This window comes from Camelus dromedarius, chromosome 15 (genome assembly GCF_036321535.1).
Source record: "Camelus dromedarius isolate mCamDro1 chromosome 15, mCamDro1.pat, whole genome shotgun sequence".
Lineage (NCBI taxonomy): Eukaryota > Metazoa > Chordata > Mammalia > Artiodactyla > Camelidae > Camelus > Camelus dromedarius.
Window position 1 is genome coordinate 12,455,605 of NC_087450.1, and position 17,020 is coordinate 12,472,624.

The following is a 17,020-nucleotide window of genomic DNA, read 5'->3' on the forward strand; positions in this document are numbered from 1 at the left end:
AAGTTACATGTAGAAACCAGCCAAATATGCCCAGCTCTTCCCCCCGCATACCCTCACCACCGCCACCTCACAAACACCCCATGGACAAGCTGATCTGCCTAGGATGCCCAGGCCCCCTCCAGGCTCCCCCGGCAGCCCTGTCCTAGTCACCCCGCGCACCTCCCTGGAGGGCCAGGGCCCTCTCCCTGCATAGCAAGGACAAGAGACACCTGCCTTTCCCCCAGGTCGACTCTAACCCCTTCCGTCCCTTCCACCCCTTCCCAGAGGCCTAGCCCTGCCACCCCGGCCACCTGGGCTGTCTTGTCCATCAGCCCTGAACAGCCCACCAGATCAGCCTCTCCTGAAAGCAGAGGCCGTTTCTCCATCACCACCTCTGCACTGTTCCTCTGCCTCAGCCGTCACCTGACCCCCATCCACACAGGCCGTCTATAACTGGTTTCCCAGAGCTCGGCCAACAGTGATCATACACGGAAAACACACAGACCTTCTTATCTTCAGGGACAGGGAGAAAATAGAATTGGGGCGGAGGAAGCATGTCCCACTCCCAGGAGAGGCCCGGGACTGTCACAGCACACACACCTGAGGCCACAGCTCTGACTGAGGGGAGGGAGTCCATAGACCAATGGGCTCTTAGGAAAAAGATCATTACGTGATCAGTGACGGGACCCTTCACAGATTGCCAAGGAGTGGAGAGGGTATAGCTCAGTGGTAGAGCCTGTGCTTAGCATGCACGAGGTCCTGGGTTCAATCCCCAGTACCTCCATTAATTAATTAATTAATTAGTTAACCTAATTACCTGCCCCTCCAAAAAAGCCCGACTAAGAACATGTATCCAGAACACATAAAGAACTTCTACAAGTCAGTGTAGAAAAAAAAGGGCTTTTAAAAGAGTGCCAAGGAAAAAGCCTACGTACCTAAGCTAAGAAGTGAGCATTCTGCAGTGGCAGCAGGAAACCAGGGCAGCGAGTGGCCTGTAACAATTAGGACTGTCGCCCAGTGCCCTCATGGGACTTCAGCGTGCTTCGTGCACGTTACTGTGGGGACACGAACAATGACCAGCCACAGATGTACTCTCAACATTTGCTTCTTTTTTTTTTTTTTAATTTTCTTGGGGGGAGGGGAGGTAATTAGGTTTACGTATTTATTTATTTAATTACTTTTACAGAGGGACTGGGGATTGAATGCAGGACCTAGTGCGTGCTAAGCATGCACATCCTTGAGATATATCCTCTTCGCCTCATCATTCGCTTCTTAGTTTTTTTTTCCCCTGATGGGTAAATAGCACACCTATTATCTGGGACCTGTCTTTATCTAGTCTCTGTAACAACTGATTTGGATATGAGTTTTTATGACTTAATGAAGTAAAACTTCAATCTTGACCTAATTAGCTGATTATTAAAACTGGCTGCTCACAAGGAGGTACCACTTCACATCCATTACTACTATTAAAAAACAAAAGAAACAAATGTTGGCGAGGATGCTGAGAAATTGAAAACCATTGGCTGGAATGGATAAAAGTGCAGCGAGTATGGAAAACAGTATGGTGGTTCCTTTAAAAATTAAACAGAATTACCATAAGATCCAGCAATTCCACTTCTGGGTAAATACCCAAAAGAGCTGAAATCTGGGATTCAAAGATATTTGTACAACCAGATTCACAATAGCGTTATTCACAATTGCAAAAAGGTGGAAGAAACCCAAGTGTCCACCAACAAATGAATGTGAAAAGGAGCAGAACCCTGATTCAAATCCTTTCTGTCCTCCGTTTCTCTTTCTTAGGAAATAGGCTTCATTCAGCCTCCTTGACCTTCCCTGAGCTCCCAAGGGCAGATTCAAACAGTTGCTAATCAGGGAAGGGAGGGAATGCAGAAACAAGGGCAAAGCAGTCAAGAAAAACAGAGCAGCCCTGGGGCAGGGTCCTGGTTCCTCCTCAAGGAATATACATAACAATATCTTTAAGTTCTTCTGCAGGAACTTAAGGCCCCCAATGCTTGCCTCTTGCTTATGATTGATCAGAATCTTTAGAGATGTTTTTTTTCGGGGGGGGGGGGGGGATGGACACTGGATCCATCAGATTGCCCGAGTTCTGACTAAAAGCATCTTTCCTTTTTGTTACCAAAGCTGTTGCCCCCAGGATCATACCTCTGCCCCTCCCTCGGCTAGAAACCAGTTACCCTTATCTAAGTCCCAGGAGACAACTGCAATGACAAGAAACTAGAACTGGTTAGAGCCAACGGAGCTCAAGATGGCAGAGGATTTGACTTCTAGTGGAACTTGAGCCTCGTTATACACTCACTGTAATGTATTAGCATGCTGAATGACACACCCAGCAGCACCATGAGGGCTGACAAGTGACGCGACAGCCACCAAAAAAGTCCATACAAGACTGACTGGCTCCAGCACACCCAGAATGAGGACATGATGGCAGAGCCTCTCATAAGATCCACGTGGCCCAACCCAGGCTAGAGCTGTCTCTACCAGCCATCTTGGCTGACGGCTCACAGCTCAAGCTTTTTTCTTCTCTTCTTCCTGCTCAAAAGCTTCCTTCCTTTTCCTCTTCTGAGCAATAAAGCGGCTGTTCACTTTGTCCCTCTGCTTCTGCTGCGCAAATGCTTTCATAGCCAGTGGCAAGAACCCACACTTTGGTGAGCTTCCTAATTTAGGGCTCCCTCTATCTGCTAACAAAAGGATAAATAAAATGTGGTAGATGTATAGAGTGGAGTATCATTGAATCTTAAAAAAGAGAAACTTTTTCATATCTGCTACAATATGGATGAACCTTGGAGATACTATGAAAAGTGAAATAAGACAGACACAAAAGGACAAATATTGTATGGTTCCACTTATGTTAGTGACCTAGATTAGTTAAATTCATGGAGACAGAAAGCAGATTAGTGGTTATCTGGAGCCGGGGGGTAGGGGCGTGGGGAGTTACTATTTAGTGCACACAGAGTTTCAGTTTGAGAAGATGAAAAAGTTCTGGAGATGGATAGCGGTGATGGTTGCACAGCATATAGATGTACTTAATCCCATGAACTGTACATTTACCTTTTTTAATCTTTTTCTATTTCTTGTGATCACGTATCTTCAAAGATTGAATGTGTGTCCTGGATTGAGCTATATTACAATCTTAATGAATATACAATTGAGCAAACAATGAATTGTACATTTAAAACGGTTAGATAGTAAGTTTTATTATGGTGTGTTTTACCACAATAAAAATAAATTAGTTAATTAAATAGCTGCATGTGTAAGTTTCTTGGCAATGAAATTCCTCTATTTCCATCCATCTTGGAACCAGCAGATTCTTGGTTGCTTTGCAGGTCCCTTTGTTAGCAAGGCAATAAGCCTGACATGTGCTCAAGACCAATTTTTCTAACATTTTTTAAAGAGAGGGTTGTTAAAAAGAAAACCATGGGCCCAAAATGGTGTCACTCATGCTAAAGCCCATGATATCAAATCTAGACTTAATACCAGGTCTAATTGCAGTTTCAACCTTTCCTAGAAATGTAATCTTAATAGGCCAGACTGGAATGTTCTGGTCAAGCACCACAAAGGTAATCTGTCACATGGGCCCTCTCCACCCCGTCCCTACCCCACCCAGAGGAAGAAGCAATCTGCATGAGAAACCCTTGAGGGTCCTTGCCCCACCCAAAAAAGTTGATGTCTTGGCTTAAAAATAACCTTTTATTTTCTTTTGTTAATACCTTCTTGCCCCACCCTCCTGCCTATAAAAGTTTCAACCCCCTTGGAGCACCATTCTATTGCTAAGTGGGACACTGCCAGGTTCATGAATTGTTGAATAAAACCAATTGGATCTTCAAATTTATTTGATTGAGTTTCGTCTTTTAGCAGGGCTCAAGGGAGAGGTGTTTCCTGATATTCATTCCAGGGTTCTAGAACCCCTCATGATGCTAGGAATCTCATTTTCTAGAATTTGTACTGGTTTCTGTTGATATTCCTTTGCAGAAGAGAGGATGTTTGTACCATAGCTTCCTAAGCCAGGTCTCCTGGAGTGTCTCCATCCCAAAGCCAGTGAGAAGACCACTGTGATCAGTGTATTGACTGAAGTGTCCTCAGGGCCCAGGCAATGGCAAAAAGACCAGACGGTAGGTATAGAGAATCCTTGAATCCATGCTGTAAGCAGATGGGGTTGGAGGAATCCCTTGGGGAAAGAGAACCAGGCATGGCTTGCTTGACATAAGAGAAGCCATTTTGGCCTAAGCCACAACAGCCTGCCCTTGAACAAGTCTCAGTAATAATGATCTTAAGAGAACAAAAGGACAAACTTATCAAGCAAGAGAAGTAATAACAGCAAAGATAACAAATCAGTTGTAAAGACTCCCAGTTCTATTTCAATGGTGAAGACTAGCCTAAAGCACTGTCTCAAGCTGTTCTGCATAATTTAAATCCCCCCTCAGGCCCTCAACCACCAGATCAACTGGAATCTTAAGGGAAGATGATGTTGACCTTTTCTGACCCTCCTGACTTCAATCAACTAAAGCTTGGACTTTGCCTACCTCGCAAGCCCCGTTCATGAATATGCATGTACCCATAGCTTAAAATGTCCCCAGTGTGGGAGGGAGGGAGGGATATAGCTCAGTGGTAGAGTGCCTGCTTAGCATACACAAGGTCCTAGGTTCAATCCCTGGTACCTCCAGAAACACCCTGCTTTGGGAAAGTTCCTTGGTGTTCTCCCTACCTGTGAGACAGGCTGGAAGGGGGCAGGGTACAGCCATGACAGCAATTTAACACTAAAATGGTGGAAGATTCACCAAAATGGTGGAAGATTCACCTCCTAGTTGGCCTTGAGGATTAAGAGGTTTGACTTCTAGTAGACCTTGAACTTCATTATATGCTCATTGTAACAGCGGGATCAAATAACATGCCGCAGGCACCATGACAGCCCCAAGGCTGACCGCAAAAGGTCAAAGAATGGGCGGTGGCCCAATTCCTGGGACTCTCAGCCCCTTCCCCAGGGCAGCTGGAATCGGTCCCACCTATAGGCCTGTGGAGCTACTGAGGTCATAAAAACTGACACCACCATGCGTAGTGGCCTTTTTCACTCCCTCCTCTTTGGAGATGGCCTGCACTCTATGGAGTGTGCACCTACTTTTACTTTAACCTGAGCATCCAATTCCCACACCTCTTTCCCTGCCTTTCTCTTGCCTTACACTCTATGCAGTATGTATCTCGCTAAATAAATCTACCTTTACTCAACTGTGGCTCGCACTTGAATTCTTTCCTGCACGAAGCCAAGGACCCACACCTGCAGGGCACATCCCAGGGGCTCAACCTGGGACTTGGTCCTCCTCACGCCCCACATCTGTTTTCCTGCATCACTTGCTGCAATTTATAAATCCTTCTTTCTCCCAGTCTTTGACTTGGTTGTGTCTTTTGGCTCCACACCCACCAAGAGACAAACCTAGTCTCCGGGTTACAATGTGACACTGAGAAACTGGGGCAGCAGAGTAAAGTGACTCACTTAAGCAGGTAGATGGTGGACCCTGCCCTAGAACCGGTGAAAGGAAAATCAAGAGAGTTGGTATCACTAAGAGGGCTCTCTAAAATGGAGCTGGGAGGCCATTAATGAAGTGGCTCATCTCAGCCTGGATGGAATCTGACCTCTTGATCTGATGAAGTCAGCCAGAACACCTGCCAGACACTCAAGATATTTATCAGACCCTTACCCTAAAATAATTCATGGAAATCTGCCTACTTACGGGACACCCCTACCCTAAAACAATTTGTGATTCTTCAAATACAAATATTTTCAGCGTCAATCACAATTCTCACCAGACAACTTTTGACAATCTCCTGGGTTTTTTGTCTTCACAAGCCCTTCTTTCTCAGAACACTCTTCGGGGGTTACTTGAATTTGTGTCTCCCGAATTGCAATTCTTTACAATCCCAAATGAACTCTTTTCTTATTTGCAGCCTCCTGCATCATTTTTCGGTTGACAAACTAGGTCCCCCGATTCCCAGTGGCAATTCCTGGCAACTCTGAGGCTTCAGCTGGGGCGGCGGGAGGCAGGGTCGGCAGGGGAGCGGAGGGGCGGCAGGCCAGGAAGGGCTGATGGCTAGTGTGCCGGCGGGGGATCTGGCTCGGGGCCCCGATGGCTGCGGCCACAGCGCAGAGGGTCGCGGCGCAGCGCCAAGCCACGCCTCCCCTGCCTCCCGGGCCGCATCCCGCTCCCCAGCCCCGCCCCCGCCCGGGAGAATTCCCGGAAGTGGGGCGCGGAACAATGGGAGGAAATGCGGCAGGAAGCGCGAGTCCCACCTCTGCCAGCCCAGGCATCTCCGGGCTGCCGAGGGTCCCCGGCCAGCAGGATTGCTTGTTATTTCCTCCCTTAAATGTCTCTCTGGACCATGAAATACCCTCACCTCCCAGCCCTCCAGAGGCCCTGGGGTCCACCCCTCCTAGAGGCTGGGCGAATTCTCAAGCCCCTACTCTGTTAGGAGGAAAGACTGGAGACCTGATCCTAAGCCTAAGGAGCAGGCTGTGGGGTCAAGTTCATAAGTCCAGCCTAGGCAGAGCCTCCCCTGAGTGGGGGGGAAGAGGGGCCGGGGGAGGAGGAGGAGGAAGGGAAGGGGGGCTTGATGACAGAAACTGTGATAGCCACTCTTCACTCATTTCGCAGAGTTGGATAAGACGCGTTATTCAAGGGATCAGACCTGGGAGGGCCCAGACCCTTGAGGCGAGCCACACCACCTTGAGATCAAGGCTGAGACACAGACCCTAGGCCCCAGGGGCCTTCTGTACATCAGGGATGCTGCATGCACGCTTGGTGGATACCAATCAGTGGCCAAGTGTGTCAGATAGGATATGATAGGGATCAAATGAGGCAAGGACAGCCTGGCACGGGCTGCCTCATAAGCCAGCTCTGAGTGTGTGTGGAGCCTGATGGGCTGGCAGGAAACCCTGCGGGCCTTGGCCCCACCCCCTGCAGCCTACTGACAGAAAAATGTGCTGCCCAGCCTCCCCAGACCTGGTCATCCCTCTTGGCTGTGCTGTGTTCCAAAGCCACTGGAATGTGAGGGCAGGAGAAGTGGGGGCCATATGGGCTGCTGCCACCCCAGAGACAGAAAGCCAGGTCAGGAATTAGCATGGGGGAGGAAAGGAAAGGTCAAAGCAGCTTCCATATTGACAGGGCACACATTTTTCCTCACGGAAAAAGAGCTCGTTTCCAAATTCATCATCCAGTAGGTTATGTCCTATAGGAAATGCGAAGTGGTGGCCTCCAGATATGAGCCTTAAGTGGGAGGGTGTGAATTAAGGTGTCAAGTAAGTTGATTTTAACAAAGCACAAAGAAATCTAAACTATTTTATTTTAAAATATTGGGCCATTTTACATCACTGTTTGTAAGAACAAAACACAGGAGGCAACCCAAATACCCATCCTAGAAGATGGGTAAGTTTAGACATACAGTGGAATACTATACAACTATAAAAAGAATGGAAAGTACACTGTGGATTTATAATGTATGGAAAAGCTTCAAAGACATTGTTAAGTGACAAAACAGTTCAAAAAAAGTGTGTATAATATGCTACCTAGTACTTACAGGAGTCAGGTAGATAGAAAGTGTAATGGTGGTTGCCAGAGGCTGGGGAGAGGGGACAATGGAGAGTTACTGTTTAATAGGTTTCGAGCTTCAGTTTTACAGATGAAAAGAGCAATGGGGATGGATGGTGGTGATGGTTATTCATTGTGAATGTATTTAATACGACTAAATTATATACACTTAAAAATCACTAAGATGGTAATTGTTATGTGTATTTCACCACAATCCAAAAAAGTCTGTTTTAAAAAATAAATACGCTATCTATTATGTAAAAAAGAGGACAGTCAGACTCTATACTGGTGAATAAGCAATACTGTACAAGTGATACAAAAAAAAAAGGAAGAACCATGGTTACCTCTGGGAGAAGGATGAGAACTGGGCAGAGAGGGGACACGGAGAATTCTTGCTGCATTTTGAAAAAATAGTTTCTGGTTTTATAACTCCTTAAATTTTTTTTACTAACTCAAAAATTAAATTTAAGAACAAAGCATCAAGACTTTTTTTAATCTTAGAATTTATTCATTCCATAAATACTTATTTAGCATGTCAGACAAAACACAGACCCTGCCCTCTTGGAATTTACAATCTCCTAAGAGCTACCCACCTCCTAACTGAGTGTATATTAGATTCGGTGCCACATCCTCTGCATGTATATATACCACTACGGTTAAACTGACACTAGACCTGGGAGGTAGGTACTGATATTAGTTTAGTCCCCCTTACAGAGTTGGAAATTGGGACTCAGAAAGGCCTTTGGCTTGTCTGATTTCACACAAATAACAGGCAGAGCCAGACTCCAAAGACCTTGCTTTACACCCTATCCCAGGACAGCTGGCACAGCTCAGAGCCCCACGAGCACATCATGAAAGAAACAGAAAGATCCTTGGTTTGCTTCATTCATGGAAAAGGGAGCCCAGGCTATAAATTTGCTCCGGTCCAACCTTTTTTTGAAAAATCTAATTCCAAGCTGTATTAATCATGCCTTTCATTTTTTGCACTTTGATGCTTTGACATTTGGGATATTCGATGCTTGCTGACTCTGGAGGGACTGCCCCTCCCAGGGCTAGCCAATTCCTAGAGATAGTAAAGGACTCTCCTGCAACTGCACCTTTCAGATGCAGACCAACAAGTCCACAGCCCACACCCCACCACCTCCTCTCAGGAGCGTTCACACTCAGCCAGCATCTCCCTGCCCTGAACACTCCAGGGCCAGGAACCACGCAACTCCAGAGAGCCCTACCCCCCAGAGCCCGCTGTAAGTATTCAAACCAGCCAATCCTAAACCTGCCTACCTTGCCTTGCCCATTCTTTTCCAAAGGAACCCAATAAAGGCTCTTGCCAGTGCTTTCCCCTCACTCCACCGGCCTCCTGACTGACCCTGGTGCTTCCCCATGTGGCCCTGCTGGTGCGGCATGCCCCCTCCTCTTGGGAACTGTAACAAACTATCCTTCCAGTGGTAATCCTCTCCTGGCTTGTTGGCTTCACCATACCTAAAGAATAATAAAACCTACATTTTAAAACACAAGCCTGCTCCCTCTCTGCAGGGGAGATCAGGGGTGAAGGGCCTTTGTAAAGAGCTCAGCAGCTGTTCTTTGTAGATGTACTACACTGTCCTGTGAGGAGGTGGGGAGGCCTAGTAGTCTACACTATGCATTTGAAGCTTTCAGAGGGTAGCCTTGAAGTCTGGGCCCTGAGGAAAGGGAGGAAAAGGGGGGTTCAGTGTAGGGGACAGATCTGGTGACATGGCAGCTGGCTGAGACCCCAGGGGGAAACCAGCCTTTGGTGAAGCCACAGCCCTAAGAGAGAGGCTCTTCCACTAGAAGTGGTGTCCACACCTGCAGGGGGCGGCAGACCCGCCACCAGTCAGCCCAGGCCTTCCTCTATGCGGTGATGCTGTGAGCCAAAGATGAAGGGGTTCAGCACCCAGGGTGCTACAGCCAGAGAAGATAATGTTCCCAGGTGCTTGGAGCCGTGTTAGGGAGCAGTGAGATGGGAGAAGTGGGTGCACCTCACTGACACTGACACTGGCCAAGAAGTGAATTCTAGGTCAGGCCCCTTCTCCAAATACCCTGAAGGAAATGGCCCAGGAAGGCTGGAAGGACACTCAGCACTGCTCCATTTGGTTCACGGGACACCCCACGTGGCGGACTCTAGGGTGTCACACACACCAACCTCTGTCTTCACGTGTTGGGTCACTCCCCAATTTTTTTTTTTGAAGCGTAGTTGATTTACAATGTTAGTTTCAGTTATACATATACATACGTATATGTCTTTTTTTTTCAGATTCTTTTCCATTACATGTTATTATAAGAAATTGAATATAGCTCCCTGTGCTGTACAGTAGGTCCTTGTTGCTTATCTATTTTATATATAGTAATGTATGTCTGTTAATCCTCAACTCCTAATTTATCCCTCCCCACCCTTTCCCCTTTTGTAACCAGAGTTTGTTTTCTGTGTCTGCAACTCTCAACATTTTTAAACCGTGCCTTTCACTCTAGAGCAACACTTTGGAAACACTTCTTCCTCGCAACCAACTTCCAAAAATAAATATTTATCATTGAGTGATGGAGAGTAAGAACTTTCAAGTCATCCTACCCTGGCGGGAGACCCAGCCCTGCCACGTGACAGTTTTAAGACGGACAAGTTCCAAAACCTTTCTGAGCCTGTTTCCTCACCTGTAAAAATCATCTGTTCATTTGACAAATATTTACTGAGTACCTACATGGCTCAGGCACTGTGGAAGGAACTGGTAATACTGGATGTGGATGCACAAAATGGACAACCACTCTTACCCCGGTGGGGCTTCAAGGGAATAGCGAAAGAACTTCAGAAGGTTCTTGTAGAATCCGAGTTCATATACCTACCACCCCTGGCTGTGCCGGGGGCATGGAAGGTGCTTGCTAAATGTCACCCCACTCACGTCTTCCCGTCCTCTGCACACACTATCCCGCCAAATCGCTGTGAGCGCCAAATCATGACTTGAAGCACTGTCGTATGTAAGAAATTAGATTTAGTTTGGGTCATTCCTGATGATGATGAGACCCTCAGAATCTCAAGGAGAGAGCCTGGGGCTCAGTAGAAGGAAGGACTTTCTAACAGAATAATCCAGGCCCAGAATCGGCCTCTTCCTGAAGGACAGAAGAGATGAGACTCCTAGCCTGGGGAATCCACAGGCCTTTCAACTCTGGGTGACATACCTGCAGAGGGATGAGACGCCAGTGAGAGCACAGGTGGCCGGCGACCAGTGCCCGGCACATAGTTGGATGGATATGTGACAGCAGTGGGGTTAGACAAGCATCACCACTAGTGCCTCTCCCAGGAAAGGCTTACACAGCCCAGCCTGGTAAATGTGAAGGCGGCACCCGCCGTGGAAGACCAGTCGGCAACCATCATGGTAAAGACTGAGCCAGCCAAGCTGTGGATGCTAAATCTTGGGGGATATTTTGATGAGGAGCAGGATGTTTGCAGGGCCTGAAAGGGTCTCTGAACAGACTTCAAGGTGGGGAAATGAACAGTAAAGATACAATGGAAAACTGAGGCAACACCTTGACAGGTGACTGAAATGCACATCACCGACGAGGGACATTGTGTGCCTCCAGGTCTGAGATAAACACCGCACACCTCTGAGGATTCTAGCCAGGAGTCAGTAACCGAATCTGATCATGAATCTAACTGTAAGAAAAATGTCAGATGAACTCCAAAGGAGGAACATTCAATTTTTTAAAAAAATCGGGGTATTGTATTATTGTAAGTCAGACAGAGAAAGACAAATATCATATGATATCACTTACATGTGGCATCAAAAAGTGATACAAATGAACTCATTTACAAAACAGAGACTCACAGACATAGAAAACAAACTTACAGTTACCAAAGGGGAAAGGAAAAGGGGTGATAAATTAGGAGCTTGGGATTAACATGTATAAAACAGATAACCAACAAGGGCCTACTGTATAGCACAGGGAACTATGTTCAGTGTCTTGTAATAACCTGTAATGGAAAAGAACCAGAAAACAAATAGATTTTTATATAAATATATATAAATTGAATCACTTTGCTGTACACCTGAAACTAACACAGTAAATCAACTATACTTCAATTTTTAAAAATTAGAGTGATGCATTTTTCAAACACGTAAATTATCGACAAAGGCTATGGAAATGTCCCAAATTAAAGGAGGCAATGGAAATACGATGACAAAATTCAATATGGGAGTCTAGACCGGGGATCCTGTACTCGGGGAAAGAGAGGACAAAAGGCTATAGAAGACCTTATTTGGTCAATTGATAGGGTCCAAATACAAACAGTAAAGTATGGCAGCCACGTTAAATTTATTGAAGACGATAACAGTACTGCGATTACATAAAAATATGCCTACTCTTAGGAAATACACACAGAAGTGTTTGGGGATAAAGGGCCATGCTGGGTGCAAAGTACCCTCAAATGGGGCAGAGAGAAAAGGGGGGGGGGCAGGAAGAGCAGAGACAGTGAGTGAGGAAGAAAGAGAGAGAGAATATTACAAGGCAAATAAAATAGAATGTTATCGGTAAGAGAACCTGAGTAGAGTATATGGATGTTCTTGGTTCTACTTTTGAAGCTGTTCTATAAGTTTGAAATTATTTCCCCAAAAGTTCCCGAAGGGTCTCCATATGTCAGTTTCTGGTTCCTTATCTTTTATTGTTATTTTTTTTAGAATTTATATATATACTTTATCGAGGTATAGTCAGTTTACAATGCTGTGTCAATTTCTGGTGTACAGCACAGTGCTTCAGTCACACATGAACATACATAATTCACTTCCATATTCTTTTTCACTGTAAGTTACTACAAGATATTGAACATAGTTCCCTGTGCTATACAGTATGAACTTTTTGTTTGTCTATTTTATATAGTATTAGTTAGTATCTGCAGATTCCTTATCTTTTATACTAAGAAGAAGACCTGTCAACTAAAGACATACACATTACAACTCAAATCCATTCATCACTGACCTAGCTGCACCTTCCTCATTAGATTTAGTTAGTCAGCACGACCGGAGAGTCAGAGAGCCCCTGTCCTGGCAGGATACGCACACATGGGCACAGACAGACACACACACACACACACACACACACACACACACACACACACTCACACACCCAGGGGAGGTATAAGGACCGCAGTGAGGAGACATCATAAGTGGCGCCCCCTCCAGCTGCACATTGCTGGCCATGAAGGGCAGGAAATGAGGGGCAACCGGACATTCCACACACACACACACATACACCCCAGCCCACCTGGCCTCTGGCAGCCTTCCTGCCAGGATCTGATTCCCCAGGGGCTGCCCAAGGGTAACTCTAAATAGTTTTCCACTTCAGTCCAGAGAAAGACAAAAGAAAAACTGTTCTGAAACTCAGGGATGTCCTGGATAGAATCCAGGAGAAATTATAGTTAGAAAAATCCTTGGTAAATCAGGATATGGTCAACACTTCCGAGGATGCTAAGAACAATGGGACAGTGCACTGGGAATATTTCTGCCCCAAAACAGCCTGCCAAGGACTCCAGAGAGAGGGGCCTGCAAACCAGTTTGCTGAAACCCAGAGGCTGCATTTAGGCTTTCCCCAACTTCCAGCAACAACAGACTGCCTCTCTGTCTTTTTAAATGTCTGTGTGCCCTCACACACATCCAGGAGAGCATCCACTCCTGTGTGGGAATGACACCAGGACAAAGCCACAGACAGGTGACAAGCAGAGAGAAAATACAATGGACACGTAAAACAGACCGAGGGCCAGTATTCCTAACAAGATCCCAAATGTACAAACTACTATGAATGAGGAAGAAAAAGACAAGCAACTCAATATATAAAGACAGGCAACTGACAAGAGAAGAAATACAAGTTGGCAATAAACACACGGAAAGATGCTCAACTTTACAAGTAGTCAAGGGAACACAAATTATAAAATACCTTTGTTTTCCCATGGCATTAGCAAAAATTAAAAACTGACTTTTTTTACACTGTTGGTGGATATAAATCAGGACATTTTGGAAAAGTAACTTGACAGAATCAATGAAAATGTTCTACGCTCATTCACTTTGATCCAGGTATCCCATTTCTAAGGACCTATCCTAAAGGAAAAATAGAATAAGGAGATAAAAACATTTGGATAAAGATGCTCAGCGGAGGGGCAGGAAAGAAACTGGAAAGAAACTACCTCCCAGTCAATAAGGCTACACTGGGATAAACTGGGGCACACGCACTGTGGGATACCACACAAACACTTAAAATGGGGCTGATCAATACCCGCCGACCTGGGAAAATGGTCCACGATAAAATGACAAAAAGTAAGATGGGGACCAATATATATGGCATGACTCCATTTTTGTGTAAGTAAACGTATGCACTTGTATGTAAACAGATGCTTGCATATGCTTAGGGAAGGCTGAGGAAGATGTGTCAAACTGTCAACAGCGGACTGGAGGGAACAGAAGGAGTGGCTAGGGAACTTGCACTTCATCCTTAATAACCTTTTAAAAATGAAGCTCACTAATGCTGACAAAAATACTTATGATTTTATACTCTGGTGGGGTTTCTTCTTTAGTCTTTTTAAATTTTTTTTTAGTTTTAACAATGGATTTATTTGCTGATCCCTAAAAAAGCAAAATTCAGAAACTTGATTTTGAATTTATGAATTCAATGGAAGAACAGATCCAAGATAAAACGTTTTCAGTCGTCCTCTTCTCTTCCCAAGGTGTGCCCTTTCGCGTGCGTGTCATCAGAGAGCGGACTGACATCCGGATATACTCTGAAAGGCACCTGGCACTGTCGCGTTGCTCAGGACTTCTGGTTCACCTCCCTGGCAGCAAGTACAGCCTGCTCTGTAGCCTCCCACTTTCGATAGATATTTATTGAAAAATTTTCCTGATAGAAAAATATTTAAAGATCCCTCTCCCCCGTGCTCATCCCGCTTCAGTTATCTACTGGAAAAGTACAGAAATGGAAAAGGTTTTCCCCCCGGGTGTGATCAAAATACAGAATACTGAAGAACATCAAGGTTCCTCTAAATTCTCAGGTTATGAACTTAGGTACAGAGGACATTGAACCCCAAGTTCTACTGCTTCTCCAAAAATGGGTAGCAGAAGAGAGGATTTGATTAAACAGTGAAAACAAAAAACAAAAAAACCTGACAGTCATTCTATGATGGAGCAAAGCAGGCTTTTTCAACCATAAACTGACCCCACCTTTGTTGGTCAGAAACCCTGCAGAGGTCCAACAAGATGAGTCACAAATTTCAAAGACAGTCAGTAGAGAGTACTAAGATACACGAACAGAACAGAATGCTGCTGAGGGCACCGAGCAAAGAATCCCAAGGAATGTTTAGTGCCATTTTCATTTAATAAGCCAGTTGTATAGCAACCTAAAGACCTTGGCTGTGATCACACCAGGATGTTGCTATGGAACTGCTGCAGGAAAACATGACGGACGGACGGCTGGCATCCTCTGGCTCACTGTGCTAAGCGAGCGGCTCCAGCACCAGCTCCTCGGAGAGCCTAGGGCTGGGGGGTGCAGCGGAGGTGTTTCTTGCCAGATGGGAGCTCTTTAGTGAAGACTCCTTTAGGGAAAAGCTTTTTGGCTTCCTCTTCAGGGATGGTTGGAAGAACCATCACGCTGTCTCCATTCTTCTAGTCAACCGGGGTGGCAACCCTCTTTTCTGCTGTCAGCTGGAGAGAGATAACTCTGAGAATCTTATCAGAGTTCCTGCCAGTGGTAGCTGGGTAAAGGATGGACAGTTTCAGCTTCTTATCAGGTCCAAAAATAAATACCACCTGAGCGGTCACAGATATGCCCTTCTCATCCTTCTCTGCTGGGTCCAGCATGCCCAACTGGATAGCAAGGTCCCGATTCTTATCATCAATGATGGGAAACAGTAACATTTCCGTGGGCTCATTACCACTGTAAGCATTGATACCCTTGGTCTTCCACACTGTCTATTGAAAGGGCAATCATCTTCATGTTCCTCTTGGCAAATTCTGGTGCCAGCTTTGCTGCTCTGCCAAGCTCCATGGTACACACTGGGGTAAAGTCCCAAGGGTGGGAGAAGAGAATGCCCCATGAGTCTCCCAGATAGTCGTGGAAACGGATGCAGCCCACGGTAGTATTGGCCTCGAACTTGGGAGCCTAGACCCCGAGAAAGAGACCTCCAGGCGTGGCGGTAGCAGTGACACAGGAGGACGAGGAGGTGCAGCAGCGACAGCCACCAGCAGTCTGGTTCTTTCTTTAGTCTTTTTTAAATAAAAGGATGTGTGCACATATCTATGCAATACGTCGGTGCACATTCAAGTGCAGCCTGTATCCACAGGGGGCGTGCACACACCGTAATAGTCACACGATGGTGTGGTCTCTGTATGTGCATCTCTGTGGATCCTGCTGCCACCACCAGCCCCTACATACTGGACGCCTTCAATGTGCTAAGGATGGCATAAGCATTTGACACCCATGCGTTATCTCATCTAAAAGGCACAACTTTGCATTGTAAGTACTGCTATTGGCATTGTTCTGAAGAGGAAACAGAGGTTCAGAGAGGTCCAGGTCACAGGCAGTGCCAGCGTGAAGCTCACTGCTAAGAGTGGAGTCCCTGAGAGAAGCCTTTGACCCTCACAATCATGCCAGCCACCACTGCTGCCCTGCTCAGCTAGGCAGACAGCCCGGGGAACTGAGACCACCTGCTTCTGCCAGGATGGAACCCCTCGACCACATCAACACACTCCGGATGTGGCTGACAGGCACCAGCTGGCCAGACCTGCTACCCCAGGCACCTCTGCCATCGTCTATGCATTCTTGTACATGAGAGACTTATGTTCAGCTTCTTCTTGGAAACTTCCACATTCCCTCATAGACTAAGCGCGTTGTCCCAGGAGGTACAAGGACACTCCCATCTCCACCCCGGGGCACCAACACCTGCTCCAGGCTCAGCGACAGCTCTACAGGGGATAGTCACCTATGTCAAGAAGACCCACCATTCCCAAAATAGCTCCTCCCAGCCCACCCTGGTGCCTGAGTGCGCACCATTAGCACTGCCCTTCTTGGTCAAAGCAGAGTCTGGAGAATAACACAGCATCCCCCACGTTCCTCCTAAGGAGCAAAACATTAAGCCACAAGCTGCCAACAACACTTCAGTACGAATGAGTCTTTTTTTCAAACAAGAGCTGGCTGAGAGCAGCATTTGGTGGGAAAGGGCTGGGTCAGCGGGACTCCAAGCAGCTGGAGCGGTGTTCAGGCAGGTGCCCAAGGTCCCTCCTGGGCCCTGGTCAGTGGTGGGGAAGGGGAAGGCAGGCAAGGCTCTGTGTGTGGTGGAGAGAGGCCTCAATGCCCCACTTGACAGAGTGACCAAGTCGCTGAAAGATCACACTATTCCAAAGAAAATGCTATTACCAACACCTGGGGCCAGTGAGTTACCACAGTCAGGGTGAGTGTCATTT

At 46.4% G+C, this 17,020-nt stretch overlaps 1 protein-coding gene and 1 pseudogene across 22 annotated transcripts in view; both read right to left on the bottom strand.

The window, feature by feature from the left end:
* DYSF (dysferlin) overlaps positions 1–17,020 on the bottom strand; it is a 201,700-nt gene that overhangs the window by 155,766 nt on the left and 28,914 nt on the right. The window lies entirely within an intron of this gene.
* Positions 14,528–16,366, bottom strand: LOC105101467 (peroxiredoxin-6-like; annotated as a pseudogene).